The following is a 12826-nucleotide window of genomic DNA, read 5'->3' as shown; positions in this document are numbered from 1 at the left end:
AATTAATACTTCACCTCTGTGAACACACCAGCCCCTCGCTGTCCTTGCTAACAGAGGCTGGATTTTGGTCAGACGCGAGGTGAGCGTGGTAAGAAGTGCTGAGCTGGGTGGCTGGGTTTTAGGAGGAACAGGAACCTCACACTGAGCCCCAGCTGTCCATGCAGCTCACGAGCGCTCAGGTCCTCAGGCCCTTCATTTCTGTCACCGGTAACATACAAACACGAGAATATTTCTGGGTTCCTTGAGCTCAGGCAGGGCATGGTATTCTGCACATCCTATAATCTTAATCAGATGTCTGCAGTACGGGGAATGACGCTAGCATTGAATGTACAAAGAGAAATAAGATACTAGCCCTGGTTTTTTTTTTTTTTGGTACCAGGAATTGAGCTTGGGACCTTGTACTTGCCAGGAAGGTGCTTAGACTGCCAAACTATCTCCCCAACCCTCCCTGCTTTTTAAGAACTTGTGAAGCCAGGGATGTTGGTGCTGTCTTGTAATCCTAGCTACTCAGCAGGCTGAGACAGGAGGATCTCAAATTTGAGGGCATCCAGGGCAATTTAGCAAAATCTTATCTCAAGCACACAAAAATCTCCAAAGCCCAACTCATAATCTAACAGGGAAAATAGATACATCAAAAGGTATATTTTTGAAAATGGGCTTTCGTCTATGGGTGCATAAAGCTGGAACAACTCTCAACATTTTACATTATTTTTTGTGATACTGTGCTGAGAATTGAAGCAGGGTCCTTGTGCTGAGCTATACCCCAACCCTTATAATTTTTAAAAAATTTGAAACAAGACCTCAGCTAGTTCTCTAGGCTGGTCCCCACAAGGCAGGACTCAAGATATTTTTTTAGGAGCGCTAGGGCTGGTGAGATGGCTCAGTGGTCTAAAACACCTACATAGAACAAGCTTAGCAAAGCACAGGGACCGCGGTTCAATCCCCCAGCACCACATGCCAGCCGGCCCCGCCCCCTGGTGGGCTGAGCTGGCCACACACACACACACACACACACACATAAATAAATAAAAATTAAAAAAAAAAATAGGAGCGCTGGCCAAATAGCTTAGCAGATTAAAGCACGTGCAAGCAGGTGGAGGGGCCCCAGGGCCTCCGGAGCTGGCCCCGCCCCCGGAGCACCCTGAGACTGGGCAATTGAGACTGGGCATGGTGGTGCAAGCCTGTAATCCTAGCACTTTGGAGGTGGTAAACAGGAGAATCACTACAAGTACGATCTAGTAGTGAGCCCCTGAACACCTTGTAGACCCTTTCCCAAAATACAGAGGAGAAAAAATAAAGATATTTTTCAGAGGCCAGCAAGATAGGTCAGCAGCCTGCTTAGGCAAGTTTAGGCAAGGGCACGAACCGTGATTAGATAGATCCCTGACACCACATGCTGCACCAGCCCCCCTCTCAAGGCAGGCTAAACCGGCCACACACACACACACACACACACACACACACACACAATTCAAAAAAGCTCCAGGGGGGAAAACATTCTCTCAAGCTTTCACAGAGAGCAAATGGGTCAAGCAATGGCTGTGACTCATCCACATGGCTGACACTGACAAAGGATCTACAAACTGTGATACAGGGTTTCAGGTTAAATCCTGAGGGGATTTAACTGACCTTATCAGATTACAAAAGTTACATTTCTTGTTATAGAAGTCTTGCTTTATCTTGGTCTTAACCATCCAGCAGAAAAGTATAAAAGCGAAGTATAAAAAGTAAAGTCATCTTAATATGTTGAGCTGTAAAAGGCTCAAGTCAACGAATTCTGACATTGCCAGTCCTGCAGATAACCCACTGCTACTATGGACTACTGGACTATATTGGAATATTCTGGTGAATTCATGCACCTACAATATTTAAATGATAATGGAATAGCCTTCTCTGACAAAACTAAACAAAAAAAGGGGATACAAATGAGTGACCATTTTCTATCTGTATATTCAAAATAGTTAGGATAGATATACAGCTGCATTCTCTTAATTCAATGAATAGAGAGATTTGTTTGAATAGTGTTTGTGGACAGGATACCATGTCTACATCGTGTACAATGAATAACCACTAAAACAACAATATGCAATGTATTAATTATTGAAACTGCTAGAAATTGGTTTTGAAACTGTCTCATTGCTATTTGTTTCTCAATAAAATTATTTTTTAAAAAAAGCTCCAGGGCTGGGGGGGTTACAAAGTGGCAAAGTGCAACCCCTGATTTCCATCCCCCTGCACTGCAAAATAAGAACAACCAAAAAGCCTCTCTGTGAGTGTCTAATTTATAATGTATGTTGTATGCAAACTGAACATAATTTCACATTTGTTGGTCTTTTTAGTTGCCTTTTCTGTTCTGTTAAAAGCCTGTCCTCTGCCTAATTTTCTGTTTTTGGTTTGTAGTGCTGGGGGTGGAACCTATCTTCTGTGCAAGCTGGGTGACCACTCTTCTTCTGATGCCTTTTGATAAACAGAAGTCATTGATTTTAATGCAGTCAAATCTATCTTTTCCATGCCTGCCCTGCCCCCAGGGCGCACTGATACAGCAACTGAGACTGGGTATGGTGGTGTGCGCCTGTAATCCCAGCACTGGAGAGGCTGTAAACAGAAGAATCACTATGAGTCCGATCTACGCAGTGAGACCCTGTACACCCTGCACACACTGTCCTAAATACATACACACATCAAAAAAAAAATCTATCTTTTCCTTTATGATTTGTGCTTCTTGTCTCTGAAGGAATTTTCCTATACTCTGAGGTCATGAATGTATTACATGATAGGTTCTTCTTTGGTATGTTTACTCCCACATGGATTCTATTCTTGTAAATAGTGTAAGAAAAGGACCACACGCGCATGTATGTATGTATGCATGTATATGTTGCCCAGACTGATCTCTAACTGCTAGGCTGAAGCAATCTTTCTGCATCAGCCTCCCAGTTAGCTAGGAGGAATACTAAATACAAAAGACACATTTTTTTTTTTTTTTGAACCAGGTATTGAACTCAGGCCCTTGCGCTTGCCAGGAAAATTTCTTTTTCTTTGTCATTTTCTTCTTTTTTAAACAACACATTCCTGCCAGCTTGAACTGGGAGTGGTATATGCATGACTGCCCCGTTGGCAGCTTGTACCACTCCATGGGACTGTTCCAGGTTACTAATGAGACAGTTGTGTACATACCATAAGTGGTTCAGAGGTCCCTGACATTGAGGCCTATGATTGTGACCTCAGTAAATCTGTAGTAAGATGACCCATAGCTCCTGAAGGGCAGAGGCAGGAAGGACCAAAATCATTCACAGCAAAGCATTTTCAGCACGATTTCTCAGCTCAGCACTGTAGACATTTGGGACAGAGAATGCTGTGTGCTGAGGGCCCAGCCTGTGTGCTGCAGGATGTTTTAGAGCACTGCTGGCCTCTACCCACCAGATGCCAGTAGCAGAAACCCTTCTGCAAGGGTGACATCCAAGATAGGTGTGCCTGCCGAGGGGTAGGAAGAGAGGTGGGCAGGCAGGCGATCACGGCAGGTCCAACAGCCTGGTAAGGTTCTATGTCATAAGCCCATGAGTAGACATAGGGCATCCGTTGCATTATTTCTGATGCACACTCGCACACGCATGCGCACTGGGGATGGAGCAAAGGAACAAGTCACTTCTTGCGTGAGTAAAGAGACCAGCATGTGGGGGTGGGGGAGCGAGGCCTCAAGTCACGATTTGTCATTACTCAAGCTCGAAGTATGACAGAAGGATGGCGAGCAGCCTTTCCCGTGCACATCAGCCTCGTGGAGCGTCTCCCAAGGGCCGGCGTTATAGCACCTCTAGGACACCGAGATACAAGGTCCAGTTCTGTCCTGTCCGGGGCAATGTGGTGTCGGGGGGATACACCAGGGGCACCACTAGTGCAACAGACTCGTGTCTCAGCGCCTGAGACTGACTGCAGCTGCGAGGGGAGCAATGTAACCTCTGGAGTGGGTGGCAGAGTGCAGCAGCCTCGGTCCACTAGCTCTTGCGGGTGACTCCAGGCCTGCCACTGTCTCTGCGACAGCCCTTGATCTCTACTCTTCTGGTGGTCTTGGGAGCTACCATGAAACCATTTTATAATTTTTTAAAAAAATCAGTTTTCCTGAGTTATGGTTTAACATAACTTTCCTAATTTATAGTTGTGATCTATTTCATTTATAGTGTGAGAAGGATTCTTGTTAGTGTTGTTTTCACAGTGGGATTGAATCCAGGGCCTCACACATGCTAGGGAGCACCCTATCACTGAGCTAATTGTTAGCCCCATGGAGTGAAGTTTTATTTTGAGAGTTTTCCTAAATTGTTCAACCTGGCTTTGAATTTGGAGCCTCCTGTCTCAACCTCCTGAGTAGCTGAGATTATAGGCATGTGCCATCATGCCTGGTATTAAGGTTTGTATCTAGGTATCCCCCCAAAGCTTCATGTAGTCAGTGGGATGGGCTTCTAGACTGTGTGATTAATTCCTGATCTAGTGCTGGGATTATGGATGTGAGTGCTGCTGGGATTATGGGTGTGAGTGCTACCCCGAGCCTGGGGCGGATAGCCTGAGTGCAGCGTAAGGGAGGCAGACTTGCTCTCTGTTGCCTTGTGGCTACTCCTCCCTTTTGCTCTTGCTATTTTGCTGTATTCTGCTGCCGTGAACTGCTGCCCTCTGTCATGTGTCAGTCAGCCTTGCAGCCAGCTGAGTATAGACTGAAACCTCCACAAACTGAGAGCTAAATAAAATGTTCCTTCCTTAATTTTGGATGTCAGGTATTTTGTCCCAGCAACGAGTGAAAAGTAACCAAGACACCTGGCACTTTGATAAATGTCTACACCTGTGTAACTCCCATTGCAGGCAAAATACAGTACATTCCCGTCACCTGCAAAAGTTTCCTTGCACCTGTTACAGTAAGTCTTCCCCAATTCTCTGATTAGACAGCCACTAATATTTTTTGTTTAACTTTACATCTGCTAGATTTTTGTAGACATAGAATACTGCAGTATACATTCTTTTGTGTCTTACATCTTTCAGCATAACACTTTTTGAATTCAATTGTTGTATTAATCCATTTTAAAACTTGAGACAAAATCTCATTATATAGTTTAGGCTGGTTTTGAACTCACTATGTAGCCCAGGCTGGCCTTGAACTCAGAGAGATTTTTCTGCCTCAGCCTCCTGAGTTCTGGAATTACAGATGTGTGCGATCATGCCCAGTTTTATTTATCCCTCTTTGTTGAATATTCCACTGTTTGGATATCTGATAACTTGCTTATCTGTTTGCCTGTTGGTAGACATTTGGCCCCTGTTTGAGGCTGTCCTGGAGAAAGCTTCTCAGGGCACCTAGAATGGGTATGGCTAGAGCTAGTGGTAGACAGCTTGTCTCTCATGCGTAAGATCCTGGGTTCAATCCCCAGTGCTGTTTAAAAAAATAATGTTGTGGACATTAACCAGGATCTTAAGGAATGTCTGTCCTATTATTAAACTGCCTCAGAATTTTCTCATCTGTGCGATTCGTGCCTGGGCTCCACCTCTGGAAACTGTGATTCAATAGGTGGAGTCTTTGCATCCCTATTCAAACAAATAGCATGGAAGACGATATAGATAGTTGTTATGCAACTATGAAGTACTCATCTGTATCTTCTTTAATTCTGTTTCCCGGGCAGACAGGTAATTACTATCTGAGCTCATTACTATCTGAGCTCATAATCTAGTTGGTAAACACATTCATGTGCACAAGTAATTACAGGGCTTTGGATGAGGAGAAAATCACCTGGAAGAGGCAGGGATGTCTTTCTCCAGCAGGTGTCAGGCCCCTAGTAAGTGCCCGGTGATGCCCTGGGATCTAGCACTGCAGTTATGGACAAAACCACACCACCCAGCAGTCTGGGGAGTGTAAGCACATCCAAGGTTCAGTGTTAATATGCACCTGTGAGGGTGTGGACAATAGGGAGTTTACCAGCCTGAATACAGAGAAGGCCATGTGTGGTGTGCAGGCCTGGAATCCCAGTACTCAGGAGGCTGAGACAGGAGGATGGCTATGCGTTCAGCCCAGCTTGGACTATTAACAAGTCCCTATCTCAAAAAACCCACTAAAAATAAAATCAAAGACAGGCAATAGCTTCCTAATGAAGAATAAAGAAGAAGTTGCCTCACAGAGGTGGGAACTTACCCAAGGAGATTCAAGCCAAATTTCCAGTAATGATGAGGGGCTCACTAGGCATGTAAAGGAGAAAGGACAGGAGTGCGTCCTCAGGCAGGCGACGGACTTACTGGTTGAGCCCATTTGGAGTGAAATGGGCAGCACACAGTTAAGAAAGGCTGTTGAGCCCTGGGTACACATAACATTAAGGAATTTGGGCTTTTCTCCTGTAGACTGAGGAGGCTTAAGTGCTCCGTGGAGTCTGGAGGTGGGGAGCCAGATGGGCTGAGCTCTGCTTCAATCTCTGACTCTGCTGTTCTCTGTTTTCATGGTAGGCATCTGTGAAGGATGGATTGGTTGATTGACATTGATTTTAGAGCTGGGCATAAGAGTGCAGACTTGTAATCCCAGCTACCCTGAGGTAGGAGGATCACACTTCTTTTTTTTTTTTTTTTTTTTTTTTTTTTTTTTTGACGGAACCAGGGACTGAACTCAGGCACTTGCACTTGCCAGGGAAGCACTTATTCCACTGAGCCATCTCCGCAGTCCCCTAGGATCACATGTTTTGCATTTGTGTTTTTTTGAGACAAGATCTTGCTATGTAGTTCAGGCTGACCTTGAACTCATGGTGACCCTCCTGCATCAGACTTCCGAATGCTGGGATTACAGGCATGCTGGGCAAGGATCACAAATTTGAGCCTGATGTGGGCAATTTAGGAAAACTTTAGTTCCAAAAAAAGAGATTTGGAGTGGGGATATAGTTTGGCATTGCAGTGCTTGCTACCATGTGTGGAGCCCTGGGTTCAATGTCAAGTGGCTGCGGAAGAATGCTTTGTTTTGTTTTGAGATAGGGTCTGGCTACATTGCCCAAGCCAGCACTGAGCTTTTAATCCTTCCACCCCATCCTCCAGAGTAGCTGCAATTACTGGCATGATCCAGCACACCGGGAAGGCCCTTTTCTTTTATTAATTGTACTGGTACATTTTAGGTAGATGTGATGATCGCATTCAAAAGGGCTTCGGGGAAGTGTTAGGTGACGACCAACCACCGAAGCAGGAAAGTGGAGTATGGGCTTCCCAGGTGGAGGAGTTACCTGCTCCAAGCCAATATCTGGAAAACTCAAAGTGAAAGTGCCCCCTGGAGGGGCCAGGGATATGGCTCAGTAGAATAAGTGCTTCCCTGGCAAGTGCAAGGACCTGAGTTCAATCCCTGATTCCACCAAAAAGAAAAAAGGAAAAGGAAAAGAAAAGAAAGTGCTCCCTGGATTTGACAATTAGAAAGAGACATTAGTGAGACTAGGTAATGGGTGGTGAGGATCGGGACACTGAATGGAGAGGAGCAGAGAAGGTGGGCCCAGGGAGGAAGTTCTGTGTTCTTACAGAACTGTAAATGTAGTGTAGTGTGGATGGTGGTATCTACCTATGTCCCAGCTCTTTGGGAGGCTGAGGCAGGAGAATTGCAAGTTTAAGTCTTTCCTGGGCAACTTGTCTTAAAGTGGGTAGAGGGTGTAGTGCAGTGATTCCTAGGTTCACTCCCAAGCACCCCGCACAATAAAACCTTAGCTATAAAACAATGGAGATTTGGCAATGACCAACTTCCAAGGCCCTGTTCTCTGATAATGGATCTGCCATATGTATGGCCCCTGGGTGGACTTCTATTCCATTTTTAAGAGTAGGAAAATTTATTGGCCAATAGGAATGGGGCATAGGGATAGTTCCTGAGACGCACGAACTGTCTCTAATGGGTTACCAATGAGCCCACTTCTCTGAGAAAATTTTACAGAGCAAAATCACAAGGTGGGTACAACCAGTAAGAGTATAAGCACAAGGCTGGCAATACAGCTCAGTGGCGTAGCACCTGCCTGGCAAGTGCCAGGTCCTGAGATCGATCCCTAGTACAAAAAAAGAAAAGAAGATTATAACTGCTTGACTAATATTGATCCAATAGTATCCAGAGCCTATCCATGACATCATTAACCTTGGTCAATAATCTATAGTCTTATCTTTAGTTGGAGTCTTGTAATCCAAGTCTTAATGAGTGAAAGATGAGGGCCCACTCCTCAATGGATTGTTTATATGGGAAATCTCAAGTGCGGTACGAGTAATCTCAAACTTCCATCAATCCCTGAGGGAAGTCTATAAATCTAGTTATTGTGACTTTAATCTGTTTTAGATGCACCTCCAGCCAAAGTTTTGATGCAGTTTTCATCTTTTTTTATGTTTTAAAAATTTATTTGGTACAGGGTTGGTCTTACTACATAGCTCAGATTCAAAGTGATCCTCCTGTGTCAGCCTCCCTAGGGCTGGGATTGCAGGCGTGTGCCACCACATCTGGTTTCGGTGGCCAGCAGGGCATGCTGGGGGTTCCCGGCCAACATGGCCTGTGGTACCGGGGATTGACCCTGGGTCTTTGCACTTGCCAGGCAGCCACTTAGACTGCTGAGCTATCTGCCCAGCCCACACTTTTCATCTTTTGCACTAACTTCCTCAAAGCCCCAGCTCTGTCTGCCTGCCTATAATATTTCTACCTCCTGTCTCAGTTAGAGACTTAGCTGTCTATAATGGTCCCTCTCTGAAGAGTATCCCTAACTCCAGTTGGATGGGAGGGGCGTAGTTTCCACCTGGCTGCTTCCAGCTGAGACAGCAGTCAAGGGTCTTCTCCAGAGACATAATCTACAGGGCCCTGGCTGGAAGGCATGTTGCAGCTTGGCAGTTATGGATGCCCTTTCCAAGGTCAATCTAGTGGATCCTGGTGAAAGGAGTCTGGCACATTTGTTGTTGGTTTCATCCACATAATCAGTTGGTGTTTGGCAGTGTCTAGGCAAGAATAAACAAATTTTCCAAGAAATTAAAATGTATATAATTAAAACATGAGCACTAGAATGGCAGGTTGGGGAAAGAGCCACGTCCAGAAACTGTTCTTAAGGGACTGGAAAACTGTTTGCAATCAGCTGGCTCTTAGATCCCTGTACTGATGGAGATTATCTGTAAGTCTGATGCGTTGGTCACAAGTCTCTCTGGTTTTAGCTGTAAGAAGATGGAGGGGCTGGGGAGATAGCTCAGTGGAATAAGCACTTACCTGGCAAGCGAAAGGACCTGAGTTCAATCCCTGGTTCCACAAAAAAAAAAAAAAAAAAAAAAAAAGATGCAGAGTTTGGTGGTTTTGAAGGATAGCTTTAGCTAAGTAATTTAAAGGCTCTTGTTGAGCTTTTATAGCTTCCTGAGAGGATTTCTAGAAGCCACATTTGCAAGTGGTTAATCTGCCCTTTGGCTATAGTCAACTGGCCTGTGATGAACCATATATAAGCTGGGCCATTAGCCCCTGCTTCCAGGAAATTTAGCATCTGGGCCAGGATCACCCTGGTCTCTCCAGGTGGTGGGGATAGTCTTGGGATCTGGCTCCTGCAGACTGTGAGGCATGAGGTCAGGTGTGCTGATAAAGAAAGCAGAGATGTGGGCAGGATGGGCATGAGGGGCAACCATGAGGGCCCACAGACCCTGGTTCCCAAAGGTCCTTCTCAAAACTCACAGAAAACTCACCCCTTCTAATTACCAAATCTTTGGGTTTTGGATGAGCCATCTCCTCAGTCCCCAGTAGTGTACTGTTTTATTTATCACCCTCTCTTTCCTCCTTTTGTTTTCTTTCATTTTGGTTTTTTGAAACAGGGTCTTACTTTGTAGTCTACGTTGGGCTCAAACTTGCAATCTTCCCACTTCAGCTCCCAGAGGCTGGGGTTTATAGGCCTATGTCACCATACTCAGCTTGATTTTCCCTCCTTTTGTTGAGAAATTGGTTCCAAGTTCAAGGCCGTTTTGGGCTCCACAGTGAGTTCGTTGCCAGCCTAGAATATGTAGCAAGACCCCATCTCAAAAACAAAAAACCAAAGAGAAAGGAAAGAAAACAAACCAAGCATAGCGGGGCTTGTCTGTAATCCCAGCACTCTGGGAGGCTGAAGCCGCAGGAGTGCGCACACATTTAACTCCAACCTAGGCAAAGTATTAGTTTAGGGAGACCCTATCTCAAAATAAAAGGGTCCAGGATATAGCTCAGTGTGAGAGCCCTGGATCCCATAAAACAAAAACACATATTGGGTCATATCATTTATCTGCATAAATATTTTTTTCAGTGGCTCGGTGGTAATGCACTTGCCTAGCATGTGTAAGGCCCTGGCTTCAATCCCAGTGCCACACACACACACACACACACACACAACCTCCAGCTGTACTCAGCAACTAGAACTGAGGAGAGCAGAAGGAAAACGTTTGAATTGATCCAGAGGTGGGCATGCAGAACTGCCAGGAGCCATAGAGCAGAGGAAGGTGAGCCAGGGGATACTGACAGCCTGAGAGATATAAAAAGAGTCCGTTGTGGGAGTGGGGTGTGAGAAGACCCGAGGGAGAAGACAGAAGTCTGGACTTGTGCAGGCGATGTTCTGGGTGAGACGAGGGTGATGGTGGGAACATTGAAGGATTTTCAGGTTTTGTGGCACACTTTCTCCTCTTTCTATAAATGTGCCACCTCCCACCCAGCCACCCAACCCAAAGCCTGCAGTCACTCTACGCGTTCAGTCTTTCCCCGCCTTCGCGCTGAGTCTGCCATCAAATTCTTTCAACTGCATTTTCCAAACTGCTCTTGACTGCAATTGCGTTGGCTGAAAAAACTCAAAATTGCTTACAGCATTTAGTCTTGGTCCTAGTAATCCAACCTCTTTGGCCTATTTCTCCTTAAAATGCAAATCAGACCCTTTAAACTCCCAGGGTTCCATTCTCCCACTGGCTTTCCATTGCTTTAAGGTGCATTTACGATGGCAGCCAAGGGCCTTGGAATCTGGCTACGGTTTCCCTCTCCAGCTTCATTTCCACTTTTCTTTCAAAGCCATCTGCTGTATTTATAGCTCCCGAGGACTATGTGTTTCTCTGGCTTCTGTGCTTTTGTCACATAATTCCTTGTGACTAAAGGTCCTTGAAAAGATCTGTCTTGTCTTGGATCTTACTTTCTGAAGATCATATCTGCAGAGATACGAGGACCCTTATTTTGTTCAGCTGGGGATTTAGCCGTCAGAGCACCTGTAGCTCCTGCGCATGCGCCTGGCATGGAGCTGATGGTCGAGCGCTGCAGAGGCAAGAGGAGCGTTCATTTCACCCTTAAATCTCAGGGCTACAGTAAGATCCAGCCAGAGCCCATGCTCAATGGATATTAGCGAATTAGCGAACGTAGCCGTTTCCCCAGCTTCAGACAGGAATTAGGGTGGAGCCTGAACTCCTGGACGAACTTGAGAGCCATATCGTCCTCTTTGGAGGTGGGGGATGGATTTCCTCGCCTACTAGTTACTGTCTGGCAGCCCCATCCCTCCCCCATCAATGCACAAGTGATGTTATTAGGCGATGCCATCCTCCTGTTGGCTTACCAGAGGCCCACAGCTTGTGTGTCCAGACGTGAAATGATGAGTTGGGCTAACATGATTATCCCCTGAGATCCGGGAATTGGGAACCATACTGAAGTGATTAACAACACAAGAGCGTAGGTTAAAAGGATGTATGGAGAACTCTCAAGAAATAGACCGCAGTGACTGCAGAGTGGCCAGGGCACACTGTTCCCATCAGTCATAGGCTGGTTACAGTACCTTGGTTCCCACACCCACCAGCTCCGGGCATAGCCTGGTTGGTACCTGTGTACAGAAGGGATAGGTGCATCTGGTGTACAGCAGCCTTGGCAGGCAGAGGAAACCATGCGAGGGAGTGGGAACAGGAAGGAGAGGGAGGATACAGACTCCAGGAGAGGAAACCCCATTCCCAGAGGTCCCTGGGGGCTCATGCATCCGGGTCTAGTACCTGCCCAAGGTCATCCTACCATGACCCACTTTCCTTGAGACAATTTGCAATGTAATTAGACTAAAGCTGGAAGTTACAGGGAAAGACAGCAAGGAGTAAAGCAAGACAGTGGTATGGCTGGTAGCCTCAAACAAGGGGGGATTCTTTTTGTTTTTTTAAATAAATGTTATTGGTATATTTTAGATTCATATAATGATGACATTCATCATAGAGAATTTAGGGGGTTTGTGGGTTAGCTCAGTTGTCTAAAGTGCCTGCTTGGGCAACCCCAGTGAGGCACAAGTGACCTGTGGGTCCATCCCCAGCACCACCTGCTGCACAAGACCTGCCCTTAAGGCAGCCTGAGCCAGCCAGCCAAAAAAAAAAAAAAAAAGAATAAAAGAATCCATCATAGAGAATTTGTACCTGTACATAATATAACCTGATTCTTTTTCTTCCCATTTCCTCTGTTCAACCCCTTCTCCCTATTTACAAAAACTTTGTTTCCACTTTTTCCTTCTTTTCTGTTTTTAAAAAAACTTTCCCCTTCTTTCAAGAGGAAATTCTCATGTGAAGATGCAAATTAGGAATTAGGAATGAGGCTTTTGCTACTTACCCTGACCTCTGCTCCAAAGGCTTCTCAGAGCTGGGCATGGCAGTGCACACCTGTGGTCCCAGCTACTCATGAGGTGAAGCAGGAGGAGCAAGCTTGTGGCCAGCCCAGCAACTTCTTAGCAAGATCCTCTCAAAAAATAAGAAGAAGAAAAAAAAAAAAAAAGAAAAGAAAAAAAAAAAAGAAAGAAAGAAAGAAAGAACACACGTCTGAACTCCAGTCACGCCGCAACATCTCGTAAAAAAAAAAAAAAAAAAAAAAAAAAAAATCCAA

The sequence above is a fragment of the Octodon degus genome, unplaced genomic scaffold (assembly GCF_000260255.1).
Source record: "Octodon degus isolate 3935 unplaced genomic scaffold, OctDeg1.0 scaffold00189, whole genome shotgun sequence".
NCBI lineage: Eukaryota > Metazoa > Chordata > Mammalia > Rodentia > Octodontidae > Octodon > Octodon degus.
The sequence above is the reverse complement of the archived record's forward strand: the minus strand, read 5'-3'. Positions refer to the sequence as shown.